Source organism: Pristiophorus japonicus, chromosome 4 (genome assembly GCF_044704955.1).
Source record: "Pristiophorus japonicus isolate sPriJap1 chromosome 4, sPriJap1.hap1, whole genome shotgun sequence".
Lineage (NCBI taxonomy): Eukaryota > Metazoa > Chordata > Chondrichthyes > Pristiophoridae > Pristiophorus > Pristiophorus japonicus.
Window position 1 is genome coordinate 159,094,559 of NC_091980.1, and position 16,115 is coordinate 159,110,673.

A 16,115-nucleotide genomic window follows, 5' to 3' on the forward strand; every position below is an offset into this window, starting at 1 on the left:
ACACTGTCCCGACACAGGACACACTCTCCCCGCACTGGACACACTGTCCCCACACTGTCTCCACACCGTCCCCACACTGTCCCCACACTGGACACACTCTCCCCACACTGTGCCCACAGTGGACACGCTGTCCTCACGCTGGGCACACTGTCCCCTAACTATCCCCACACTGCCCCGCACTGGACACACTGTCCCTGCACTGAAAACACTGTCTCCACACTGGACACACTGTCCCCACACTGGAGACACTGTCCTCACACTGTCCCTGCAATGGAAACACTGTCTCCACACTGGACACATTTTCACCACACTGTCCCCGCAATGGACACGCTGTCCCCGCACTGGGGACATTGTCCCCACACTGGACACACTCTCCCAGACTGGACACACTGTCCCCACATAGGACACTCTGTCCCCACACTCTCCCGCACTGGACACCCTGTCCATGTGCTGGACACACTGACTCCGCACGGTCCCCACACTCTCCCCGCACTGGACACACTGCCCGCCCATTGGACACCCTGTCCCTGCACTGAGCCCACACTGGACACACTGTTCCCACACTGTCCCGACTGGACACACTGTCCCCACACTGGATACAGAGTCACTGCACGGGACACACTGTCCCCACACTGGACACACTGTCCCCGCACTGGACACACTGCCCCACATTGGACACACTGTCACCGCATTTGACACACTGTGCCCGCACTGGACACACAGTCCCCACACAGGACACACAGTCTCCGCACTGGACTCACAGACCTCACACTGGACGGGCTCTCCCTGCACTGGACACTCTGCCGTAGCACTGTGAACGCACTGGACACACTGTCCCCACACTGACCCACACTGGACACACTGTCCCCACACGGGACACATTGTCCCCACACTGGACACATTGTCCCCACATTGGACACACTGTCCCCACACTTGACAGACTGTCCCCACACAGGGCACACTGTCCCCACACTGTCCCCGCACAGTCCCCACACAGGACACACTGTCGCTACACTGGGCACACTGTCCCCACTCTGAACAAACTGTCCCCACACTGGACACATTGTCCCCACACTGTCCCCACACTGTCCCCACACTGGACACGCTGTCCCCACATTGTCCCGACACAGGACACACTCTCCCCACACTGGACACACTGTCCACACACTGTCCCCACACTGTATACACTGTCCCAGACGGGACATAATGTCCCCACACTGTCCGTGCACTGGACACACTGTCCCCACACCGCCCTCTCACTGACCCGCACTGGACACACTATCCCCGCACTGGATGCACTGTCTTTGCACTGGAAACACTGTCCCCACGCTGGATACACTGTCCCCACACTGTCCAGACACAGGACACACTCTCCCCGCACTGGACACACTGCCCCCACACTGTCTCCACACCGTCCCCACACTGTCCCCACACTGGACACACTCTCCCCACACTGTGCCCACAGTGGACACGCTGTCCTCACGCTGGGCACACTGTCTCCTAACTATCCCCACACTGCCCCGCACTGGACACACTGTCCCTGCACTGAAAACACTGTCTCCACACTGGACACACTGTCCCCACACTGGACAGACTGTCCCCACACTGTCCCCACACTGGAGACACTGTCCTCACACTGTCCCTGCAATGGAAACACTGTCTCCACACTGGGCACATTTTCACCACACTGTCCCCGCAATGGACACGCTGTCCCCGCACTGGGGACACTGTCCCCACACTGGACACACTCTCCCAGACTGGACACACTGTCCCCACACTGTCCCCACATAGGACACTCTGTCCCCACACTCTCCCGCACTGGACACCCTGTCCACGTGCTGGACACACTGACTCCGTACGGTCCCCACACTCTCCCCGCACTGGACACACTGTCCCCCCATTGGACACCCTGTCCCTGCACTGAGCCCACACTGGACACACTGTTCCCACACTGTCCCGACTGGACACACTGTCCGCACACTGGACACGCTGTCCCCACACTTTCCCCAGACTGGATACACAGTCCCTGCACTGTCCCCGCACTGGACACACTGTTCCCACACTGTCCCTGACTGGAATAATTGCCCCTCCACTGTCCCCAGACAGGACACATTGTCCCCGCACTGGACCCACTGTCACTACACTGCCACCACAATTTCTTCACACTGGACACACTGTCCCGCACAGGACACACTGTCCCCACACTGGACACACTGTCCCCGCGCAGGACACACTGACTCCGCACTGGACACACTGCCCCCGCACTGGGGACACTGTCCCCGCAATGGACACGCTGTCCCCGCACTGGGGACACTGTCCCCACACTGGACACAATCTCCCAGACTGGACACACTGTCCCCATGCTGTCCCCACACTGGACACACTGTCCCTACACTGGACACACTATCCACACACTGTCCCCACACTGTATACACTGTCCCAGACGGGACATAATGTCCCCACACTGTTCCCGCACTGCACACACTGTCCCCACACTGGACACACTGAACCCACACCGCCCCCCACTGACCCGCACTGTACACATTATCCCCGCACTGGATACACTGTCTCTGCACTGGGGACACTGTCCCCACACTGGACACACTCTCCCAGACTGGACACACTGTCTCCACACCGTCCCCACACTGTCCCCACAATGCGCACACTCTCCCCACACTGTGCCCACAGTGGACACGCTGTCCCCACGCTGGGCACACTGTCCCCACACTATCCCCACACTGCCCCGCACTGGACACACTGTCCCTGCACTGAAAACACTGTCTCCACACTGGACACACTGTCCCCACACTGGACACACTGTCCTCACACTGCCCCTGCAATGTAAACACTGTCTCCACACTGGAAACACTTTCACCACACTGTACCCGCACTGGACACACTGTCCCCACACTGGATACAGAGTCACTGCACGGGACACACTGCCCCCACACTGGACACACTGACCCGCACTGGACACACTGCCCCACACTGGACACACTGTCGCCGCCTGGACACACTGTCACCGCATTGGACACCCTGTGCCCGCACTGGACACACAGTCCCCACACAGGACACACAGTCTCCGCACTGGACCCACAGACCTCACACTGGACTGGCTCTCCCTGCACTGGACACTCTGCCGTGGCACTGTAAACGCACTGGGCACACTGTCCCCACACTGACCCACACTGGACACACTGTCCCCACATGGGACACATTGTCCCCACACTGGACACATTGTCCCCACATTGGACACACTGTCCCCACACTTGACAGACTGTCCCCACACAGGGAACACTGTCCCCACACTGTCCCCGCACAGTCCCCACACAGGACACACTGTCGCTACACTGGGCACACTGTCCCCACTCTGAACAAACTGTCCCCACACTGGACACATTGTCCCCACACTGTCCCCACACTGGACACACTATCCCCGCACTGGATACACTGTCTTTGCACTGGAAACACTGTCCCCACACTGGATACACTGTCCCCACACTGTCCCGACACAGGACGCACTCTCCCCGCACTGGACACACTGTCCCCACACTGTCTCCACACCGTCCCCACACTGTCCCCACAATGCACACACTCTCCCCACACTGTGCCCACAGTGCTCACGCTGTCCCCACGCTGGGCACACTGTCCCCACACTATCCCCACACTGCCCCGCACTGGACACACTGTCCCTGCACTGAAAACACTGTCTCCACACTGGACACACTGTCCTCACACTGTCCCTGCAATGGAAACACTGTCTCCACACTGGAAACACTTTCACCACACTGTACCCGCACTGGACACACTGTCCCCACACTGGATACAGAGTCACTGCACGGGACACACTGTCCCCACACTGGACACACTGTCCCCGCACTGGACACACTGCCCCACATTGGACACACTGTCGCCGCCTGGACACACTGTCACCGCATTGGACACACTGTGCCCGCACTGGACACACAGTCCCCACACAGGACACACAGTCTCCGCACTGGACCCGTAGACCTCACACTGGACGGGCTCAACCTACACTGGACACTCTGCCGTGGCATTGTGATTGCACTGGACACATTGTCCCCACACTGACCCACACTGGACACACTGTCCCCACACGGGACACATTGTCCCCACACTGGACACATTGTCCCCACATTGGACACACTGTCCCCACACTTGACAGACTGTCCCCACACAGGGAACACTGTCCCCACACTGTCCCCGCACAGTCCCCACACAGGACACACTGTCGCTACACTGGGCACACTGTCCCCACTCTGAACTAACTGTCCCCACACTGGACACATTGTCCCAACACTGTCCCCACACTGTCCCCAACTGGACATACTGTCCCCACATTGTCCCGACACAGGACACACTCTCCCCACACTGGACACACTGTCCACACACTGTCCCCACACTGTATACACTGTCCCAGACGGGACATAATGTCCCCACACTGTTCCCGCACTGGACACACTGTCCCCACACCGCCCTCCCACTGACCCGCACTGGACACACTATCCCCGCACTGGATACACTGTCTTTGCACTGGAAACACTGTCCCCACACTGGATACACTGTCCCCACACTGTCCCGACACAGGACACACTCTCCCCGCACTGGACACACTGTCCCCACACTGTCTCCACACCGTCCCCACACTGTCCCCACACTGGACACACTCTCCCCACACTGTGCCCACAGTGGACACGCTGTCCTCACGCTGGGCACACTGTCCCCTAACTATCCCCACACTGCCCCGCACTGGACACACTGTCCCTGCACTGAAAACACTGTCTCCACACTGGACACACTGTCCCCACACTGGAGACACTGTCCTCACACTGTCCCTGCAATGGAAACACTGTCTCCACACTGGACACATTTTCACCACACTGTCCCCGCAATGGACACGCTGTCCCCGCACTGGGGACATTGTCCCCACACTGGACACACTCTCCCAGACTGGACACACTGTCCCCACATAGGACACTCTGTCCCCACACTCTCCCGCACTGGACACCCTGTCCATGTGCTGGACACACTGACTCCGCACGGTCCCCACACTCTCCCCGCACTGGACACACTGCCCGCCCATTGGACACCCTGTCCCTGCACTGAGCCCACACTGGACACACTGTTCCCACACTGTCCCGACTGGACACACTGTCCCCACACTGGATACAGAGTCACTGCACGGGACACACTGTCCCCACACTGGACACACTGTCCCCGCACTGGACACACTGCCCCACATTGGACACACTGTCACCGCATTTGACACACTGTGCCCGCACTGGACACACAGTCCCCACACAGGACACACAGTCTCCGCACTGGACTCACAGACCTCACACTGGACGGGCTCTCCCTGCACTGGACACTCTGCCGTAGCACTGTGAACGCACTGGACACACTGTCCCCACACTGACCCACACTGGACACACTGTCCCCACACGGGACACATTGTCCCCACACTGGACACATTGTCCCCACATTGGACACACTGTCCCCACACTTGACAGACTGTCCCCACACAGGGCACACTGTCCCCACACTGTCCCCGCACAGTCCCCACACAGGACACACTGTCGCTACACTGGGCACACTGTCCCCACTCTGAACAAACTGTCCCCACACTGGACACATTGTCCCCACACTGTCCCCACACTGTCCCCACACTGGACACGCTGTCCCCACATTGTCCCGACACAGGACACACTCTCCCCACACTGGACACACTGTCCACACACTGTCCCCACACTGTATACACTGTCCCAGACGGGACATACTGTCCCCACACTGTTCCCGCACTGGACACACTGTCCCCACACCGCCCTCCCACTGACCCGCACTGGACACACTATCCCCGCACTGGATACACTGTCTTTGCACTGGAAACACTGTCCCCACACTGGATACACTGTCCCCACACTGTCCCGACACAGGACGCACTCTCCCCGCACTGGACACACTGTCCCCACACTGTCTCCACACCGTCCCCACACTGTCCCCACAATGCACACACTCTCCCCACACTGTGCCCACAGTGCTCACGCTGTCCCCACGCTGGGCACACTGTCCCCACACTATCCCCACACTGCCCCGCACTGGACACACTGTCCCTGCACTGAAAACACTGTCTCCACACTGGACACACTGTCCTCACACTGTCCCTGCAATGGAAACACTGTCTCCACACTGGAAACACTTTCACCACACTGTACCCGCACTGGACACACTGTCCCCACACTGGATACAGAGTCACTGCACGGGACACACTGTCCCCACACTGGACACACTGTCCCCGCACTGGACACACTGCCCCACATTGGACACACTGTCGCCGCCTGGACACACTGTCACCGCATTGGACACACTGTGCCCGCACTGGACACACAGTCCCCACACAGGACACACAGTCTCCGCACTGGACCCGTAGACCTCACACTGGACGGGCTCAACCTACACTGGACACTCTGCCGTGGCATTGTGATTGCACTGGACACATTGTCCCCACACTGACCCACACTGGACACACTGTCCCCACACGGGACACATTGTCCCCACACTGGACACATTGTCCCCACATTGGACACACTGTCCCCACACTTGACAGACTGTCCCCACACAGGGAACACTGTCCCCACACTGTCCCCGCACAGTCCCCACACAGGACACACTGTCGCTACACTGGGCACACTGTCCCCACTCTGAACTAACTGTCCCCACACTGGACACATTGTCCCAACACTGTCCCCACACTGTCCCCAACTGGACATACTGTCCCCACATTGTCCCGACACAGGACACACTCTCCCCACACTGGACACACTGTCCACACACTGTCCCCACACTGTATACACTGTCCCAGACGGGACATAATGTCCCCACACTGTTCCCGCACTGGACACACTGTCCCCACACCGCCCTCCCACTGACCCGCACTGGACACACTATCCCCGCACTGGATACACTGTCTTTGCACTGGAAACACTGTCCCCACACTGGATACACTGTCCCCACACTGTCCCGACACAGGACACACTCTCCCCGCACTGGACACACTGTCCCCACACTGTCTCCACACCGTCCCCACACTGTCCCCACACTGGACACACTCTCCCCACACTGTGCCCACAGTGGACACGCTGTCCTCACGCTGGGCACACTGTCCCCTAACTATCCCCACACTGCCCCGCACTGGACACACTGTCCCTGCACTGAAAACACTGTCTCCACACTGGACACACTGTCCCCACACTGGAGACACTGTCCTCACACTGTCCCTGCAATGGAAACACTGTCTCCACACTGGACACATTTTCACCACACTGTCCCCGCAATGGACACGCTGTCCCCGCACTGGGGACATTGTCCCCACACTGGACACACTCTCCCAGACTGGACACACTGTCCCCACATAGGACACTCTGTCCCCACACTCTCCCGCACTGGACACCCTGTCCATGTGCTGGACACACTGACTCCGCACGGTCCCCACACTCTCCCCGCACTGGACACACTGCCCGCCCATTGGACACCCTGTCCCTGCACTGAGCCCACACTGGACACACTGTTCCCACACTGTCCCGACTGGACACACTGTCCCCACACTGGATACAGAGTCACTGCACGGGACACACTGTCCCCACACTGGACACACTGTCCCCGCACTGGACACACTGCCCCACATTGGACACACTGTCACCGCATTTGACACACTGTGCCCGCACTGGACACACAGTCCCCACACAGGACACACAGTCTCCGCACTGGACTCACAGACCTCACACTGGACGGGCTCTCCCTGCACTGGACACTCTGCCGTAGCACTGTGAACGCACTGGACACACTGTCCCCACACTGACCCACACTGGACACACTGTCCCCACACGGGACACATTGTCCCCACACTGGACACATTGTCCCCACATTGGACACACTGTCCCCACACTTGACAGACTGTCCCCACACAGGGCACACTGTCCCCACACTGTCCCCGCACAGTCCCCACACAGGACACACTGTCGCTACACTGGGCACACTGTCCCCACTCTGAACTAACTGTCCCCACACTGGACACATTGTCCCAACACTGTCCCCACACTGTCCCCAACTGGACATACTGTCCCCACATTGTCCCGACACAGGACACACTCTCCCCACACTGGACACACTGTCCACACACTGTCCCCACACTGTATACACTGTCCCAGACGGGACATAATGTCCCCACACTGTTCCCGCACTGGACACACTGTCCCCACACCGCCCTCCCACTGACCCGCACTGGACACACTATCCCCGCACTGGATACACTGTCTTTGCACTGGAAACACTGTCCCCACACTGGATACACTGTCCCCACACTGTCCCGACACAGGACACACTCTCCCCGCACTGGACACACTGTCCCCACACTGTCTCCACACCGTCCCCACACTGTCCCCACACTGGACACACTCTCCCCACACTGTGCCCACAGTGGACACGCTGTCCTCACGCTGGGCACACTGTCCCCTAACTATCCCCACACTGCCCCGCACTGGACACACTGTCCCTGCACTGAAAACACTGTCTCCACACTGGACACACTGTCCCCACACTGGAGACACTGTCCTCACACTGTCCCTGCAATGGAAACACTGTCTCCACACTGGACACATTTTCACCACACTGTCCCCGCAATGGACACACTGCCCCACATTGGACACACTGTCGCCGCCTGGACACACTGTCACCGCATTGGACACACTGTGCCCGCACTGGACACACAGTCCCCACACAGGACACACAGTCTCCGCACTGGACCCACAGACCTCACACTGGACTGGCTCTCCCTGCACTGGACACTCTGCCGTGGCACTGTAAACGCACTGGGCACACTGTCCCCACACTGACCCACACTGGACACACTGTCCCCACATGGGACACATTGTCCCCACACTGGACACATTGTCCCCACATTGGACACACTGTCCCCACACTTGACAGACTGTCCCCACACAGGGAACACTGTCCCCACACTGTCCCCGCACAGTCCCCACACAGGACACACTGTCGCTACACTGGGCACACTGTCCCCACTCTGAACAAACTGTCCCCACACTGGACACATTGTCCCCACACTGTCCCCACACTGGACACACTATCCCCGCACTGGATACACTGTCTTTGCACTGGAAACACTGTCCCCACACTGGATACACTGTCCCCACACTGTCCCGACACAGGACGCACTCTCCCCGCACTGGACACACTGTCCCCACACTGTCTCCACACCGTCCCCACACTGTCCCCACAATGCACACACTCTCCCCACACTGTGCCCACAGTGCTCACGCTGTCCCCACGCTGGGCACACTGTCCCCACACTATCCCCACACTGCCCCGCACTGGACACACTGTCCCTGCACTGAAAACACTGTCTCCACACTGGACACACTGTCCTCACACTGTCCCTGCAATGGAAACACTGTCTCCACACTGGAAACACTTTCACCACACTGTACCCGCACTGGACACACTGTCCCCACACTGGATACAGAGTCACTGCACGGGACACACTGTCCCCACACTGGACACACTGTCCCCGCACTGGACACACTGCCCCACATTGGACACACTGTCGCCGCCTGGACACACTGTCACCGCATTGGACACACTGTGCCCGCACTGGACACACAGTCCCCACACAGGACACACAGTCTCCGCACTGGACCCGTAGACCTCACACTGGACGGGCTCAACCTACACTGGACACTCTGCCGTGGCATTGTGATTGCACTGGACACATTGTCCCCACACTGACCCACACTGGACACACTGTCCCCACACGGGACACATTGTCCCCACACTGGACACATTGTCCCCACATTGGACACACTGTCCCCACACTTGACAGACTGTCCCCACACAGGGAACACTGTCCCCACACTGTCCCCGCACAGTCCCCACACAGGACACACTGTCGCTACACTGGGCACACTGTCCCCACTCTGAACTAACTGTCCCCACACTGGACACATTGTCCCAACACTGTCCCCACACTGTCCCCAACTGGACATACTGTCCCCACATTGTCCCGACACAGGACACACTCTCCCCACACTGGACACACTGTCCACACACTGTCCCCACACTGTATACACTGTCCCAGACGGGACATAATGTCCCCACACTGTTCCCGCACTGGACACACTGTCCCCACACCGCCCTCCCACTGACCCGCACTGGACACACTATCCCCGCACTGGATACACTGTCTTTGCACTGGAAACACTGTCCCCACACTGGATACACTGTCCCCACACTGTCCCGACACAGGACACACTCTCCCCGCACTGGACACACTGTCCCCACACTGTCTCCACACCGTCCCCACACTGTCCCCACACTGGACACACTCTCCCCACACTGTGCCCACAGTGGACACGCTGTCCTCACGCTGGGCACACTGTCCCCTAACTATCCCCACACTGCCCCGCACTGGACACACTGTCCCTGCACTGAAAACACTGTCTCCACACTGGACACACTGTCCCCACACTGGAGACACTGTCCTCACACTGTCCCTGCAATGGAAACACTGTCTCCACACTGGACACATTTTCACCACACTGTCCCCGCAATGGACACGCTGTCCCCGCACTGGGGACATTGTCCCCACACTGGACACACTCTCCCAGACTGGACACACTGTCCCCACATAGGACACTCTGTCCCCACACTCTCCCGCACTGGACACCCTGTCCATGTGCTGGACACACTGACTCCGCACGGTCCCCACACTCTCCCCGCACTGGACACACTGCCCGCCCATTGGACACCCTGTCCCTGCACTGAGCCCACACTGGACACACTGTTCCCACACTGTCCCGACTGGACACACTGTCCCCACACTGGATACAGAGTCACTGCACGGGACACACTGTCCCCACACTGGACACACTGTCCCCGCACTGGACACACTGCCCCACATTGGACACACTGTCACCGCATTTGACACACTGTGCCCGCACTGGACACACAGTCCCCACACAGGACACACAGTCTCCGCACTGGACTCACAGACCTCACACTGGACGGGCTCTCCCTGCACTGGACACTCTGCCGTAGCACTGTGAACGCACTGGACACACTGTCCCCACACTGACCCACACTGGACACACTGTCCCCACACGGGACACATTGTCCCCACACTGGACACATTGTCCCCACATTGGACACACTGTCCCCACACTTGACAGACTGTCCCCACACAGGGCACACTGTCCCCACACTGTCCCCGCACAGTCCCCACACAGGACACACTGTCGCTACACTGGGCACACTGTCCCCACTCTGAACAAACTGTCCCCACACTGGACACATTGTCCCCACACTGTCCCCACACTGTCCCCACACTGGACACGCTGTCCCCACATTGTCCCGACACAGGACACACTCTCCCCACACTGGACACACTGTCCACACACTGTCCCCACACTGTATACACTGTCCCAGACGGGACATAATGTCCCCACACTGTCCGTGCACTGGACACACTGTCCCCACACCGCCCTCTCACTGACCCGCACTGGACACACTATCCCCGCACTGGATGCACTGTCTTTGCACTGGAAACACTGTCCCCACGCTGGATACACTGTCCCCACACTGTCCAGACACAGGACACACTCTCCCCGCACTGGACACACTGCCCCCACACTGTCTCCACACCGTCCCCACACTGTCCCCACACTGGACACACTCTCCCCACACTGTGCCCACAGTGGACACGCTGTCCTCACGCTGGGCACACTGTCTCCTAACTATCCCCACACTGCCCCGCACTGGACACACTGTCCCTGCACTGAAAACACTGTCTCCACACTGGACACACTGTCCCCACACTGGACAGACTGTCCCCACACTGTCCCCACACTGGAGACACTGTCCTCACACTGTCCCTGCAATGGAAACACTGTCTCCACACTGGGCACATTTTCACCACACTGTCCCCGCAATGGACACGCTGTCCCCGCACTGGGGACACTGTCCCCACACTGGACACACTCTCCCAGACTGGACACACTGTCCCCACACTGTCCCCACATAGGACACTCTGTCCCCACACTCTCCCGCACTGGACACCCTGTCCACGTGCTGGACACACTGACTCCGTACGGTCCCCACACTCTCCCCGCACTGGACACACTGTCCCCCCATTGGACACCCTGTCCCTGCACTGAGCCCACACTGGACACACTGTTCCCACACTGTCCCGACTGGACACACTGTCCGCACACTGGACACGCTGTCCCCACACTTTCCCCAGACTGGATACACAGTCCCTGCACTGTCCCCGCACTGGACACACTGTTCCCACACTGTCCCTGACTGGAATAATTGCCCCTCCACTGTCCCCAGACAGGACACATTGTCCCCGCACTGGACCCACTGTCACTACACTGCCACCACAATTTCTTCACACTGGACACACTGTCCCGCACAGGACACACTGTCCCCACACTGGACACACTGTCCCCGCGCAGGACACACTGACTCCGCACTGGACACACTGCCCCCGCACTGGGGACACTGTCCCCGCAATGGACACGCTGTCCCCGCACTGGGGACACTGTCCCCACACTGGACACAATCTCCCAGACTGGACACACTGTCCCCATGCTGTCCCCACACTGGACACACTGTCCCTACACTGGACACACTATCCACACACTGTCCCCACACTGTATACACTGTCCCAGACGGGACATAATGTCCCCACACTGTTCCCGCACTGCACACACTGTCCCCACACTGGACACACTGAACCCACACCGCCCCCCACTGACCCGCACTGGACACATTATCCCCGCACTGGATACACTGTCTCTGCACTGGGGACACTGTCCCCACACTGGACACACTCTCCCAGACTGGACACACTGTCTCCACACCGTCCCCACACTGTCCCCACAATGCGCACACTCTCCCCACACTGTGCCCACAGTGGACACGCTGTCCCCACGCTGGGCACACTGTCCCCACACTATCCCCACACTGCCCCGCACTGGACACACTGTCCCTGCACTGAAAACACTGTCTCCACACTGGACACACTGTCCCCACACTGGACACACTGTCCTCACACTGTCCCTGCAATGTAAACACTGTCTCCACACTGGAAACACTTTCACCACACTGTACCCGCACTGGACACACTGTCCCCACACTGGATACAGAGTCACTGCACGGGACACACTGCCCCCACACTGGACACACTGACCCGCACTGGACACACTGCCCCACACTGGACACACTGTCGCCGCCTGGACACACTGTCACCGCATTGGACACCCTGTGCCCGCACTGGACACACAGTCCCCACACAGGACACACAGTCTCCGCACTGGACCCACAGACCTCACACTGGACTGGCTCTCCCTGCACTGGACACTCTGCCGTGGCACTGTAAACGCACTGGGCACACTGTCCCCACACTGACCCACACTGGACACACTGTCCCCACATGGGACACATTGTCCCCACACTGGACACATTGTCCCCACATTGGACACACTGTCCCCACACTTGACAGACTGTCCCCACACAGGGAACACTGTCCCCACACTGTCCCCGCACAGTCCCCACACAGGACACACTGTCGCTACACTGGGCACACTGTCCCCACTCTGAACAAACTGTCCCCACACTGGACACATTGTCCCCACACTGTCCCCACACTGGACACACTGTCCCCACACTGTCCCGACACAGGACACACTCTCCCCACACTGGACACACTGTCCACACACTGTCCCCACACTGTATACACTGTCCCAGACGGGACATACTGTCCCCACACTGTTCCCGCACTGGACACACTGTCCCCACACCGCCCTCCCACTGACCCGCACTGGACACACTATCCCCGCACTGGATACACTGTCTTTGCACTGGAAACACTGTCCCCACACTGGATACACTGTCCCCACACTGTCCCGACACAGGACGCACTCTCCCCGCACTGGACACACTGTCCCCACACTGTCTCCACACCGTCCCCACACTGTCCCCACAATGCACACACTCTCCCCACACTGTGCCCACAGTGCTCACGCTGTCCCCACGCTGGGCACACTGTCGCCACACTATCCCCACACTGCCCCGCACTGGACACACTGTCCCTGCACTGAAAACACTGTCTCCACACTGGACACACTGTCCTCACACTGTCCCTGCAATGGAAACACTGTCTCCACACTGGAAACACTTTCACCACACTGTACCCGCACTGGACACACTGTCCCCACACTGGATACAGAGTCACTGCACGGGACACACTGTCCCCACACTGGACACACTGTCCCCGCACTGGACACACTGCCCCACATTGGACACACTGTCGCCGCCTGGACACACTGTCACCGCATTGGACACACTGTGCCCGCACTGGACACACAGTCCCCACACAGGACACACAGTCTCCGCACTGGACCCGTAGACCTCACACTGGACGGGCTCTCCCTACACTGGACACTCTGCCGTGGCATTGTGATTGCACTGGACACATTGTCCCCACACTGACCCACACTGGACACACTGTCCCCACACGGGACACATTGTCCCCACACTGGACACATTGTCCCCACATTGGACACACTGTCCCCACACTTGACAGACTGTCCCCACACAGGGAACACTGTCCCCACACTGTCCCCGCACAGTCCCCACACAGGACACACTGTCGCTACACTGGGCACACTGTCCCCACTCTGAACAAACTGTCCCCACACTGGACACATTGTCCCAACACTGTCCCCACACTGTCCCCAACTGGACACACTGTCCCCACATTGTCCCGACACAGGACACACTCTCCCCACACTGGACACACTGTCCACACACTGTCCCCACACTGTATACACTGTCCCAGACGGGACATAATGTCACCACACTGTTCCCGCACTGGACACACTGTCCCCACGCCGCCCTCCCACTGACCCGCACTGGACACAATATCCCCGCACTGGATACACTGGCTTTGCACTGGAAACACTGTCCCCACACTGGATACACTGTCCCCACACTGTCCCGACACAGGATGCACTCTCCCCGCACTGGACACACTGTCCCCACACTGTCTCCACACCGTCCCCACACTGTCCCCACAATGCACACACTCTCCCACACTGTGCCCACAGTGGACACGCTGTCCCCACGCTGGGCACACTGGCCCCACACTATCCCCACACTGCCCCGCACTGGACACACTGTCCCTGCACTGAAAACACTGTCTCCACACTGGACACACTGTCCTCACACTGTCCCTGCAATGGAAACACTGTCTCCACACTGGAAACACTTTCACCACACTGTACCCGCACTGGACACACTGTCCCCACACTGGATACAGAGTCACTGCACGGGACACACTGTCCCCACACTGGACACACTGTCCCCGCACTGGACACACTGCCCCACATTGGACACACTGTCGCCGCCTGGACACACTGTCACCGCATTGGACACACTGTGCCCGCACTGGACACACAGTCCCCACACAGCACACACAGTCTCCGCACTGGACCCATAGACCTCACACTGGACGGGCTCTCCCTACACTGGACACTCTGCCGTGGCACTGTGAATGCACTGGACACACTGTCCCCACACTGACCCACACTGGACACACTGTCCCCACACGGGACACATTGTCCCCACACTGGACACATTGTCCCCACATTGGACACACTGTCCCCACACTTGACAGACTGTCCCCACACAGGGCACACTGTCCCCACACTGTCCCCGCACAGTCCCCACACAGGACACACTGTCGCTACACTGGGCACACTGTCCCCACTCTGAACAAACTGTCCCCACACTGGACACATTGTCCCCACACTGTCCCCACACTGCCCCCACACTGGACACACTGTCCCCACATTGTCCCGACACAGGACACACTCTCCCCACACTGGACACACTGTCCACACACTGTCCCCACACTGTATACACTGTCCCAGACGGGACATAATGCCCCCACACTGTTCCTGCACTGGACACACTGTCCCCACACCGCCCTCTCACTGACCCGCACTGGACACATTATCCCC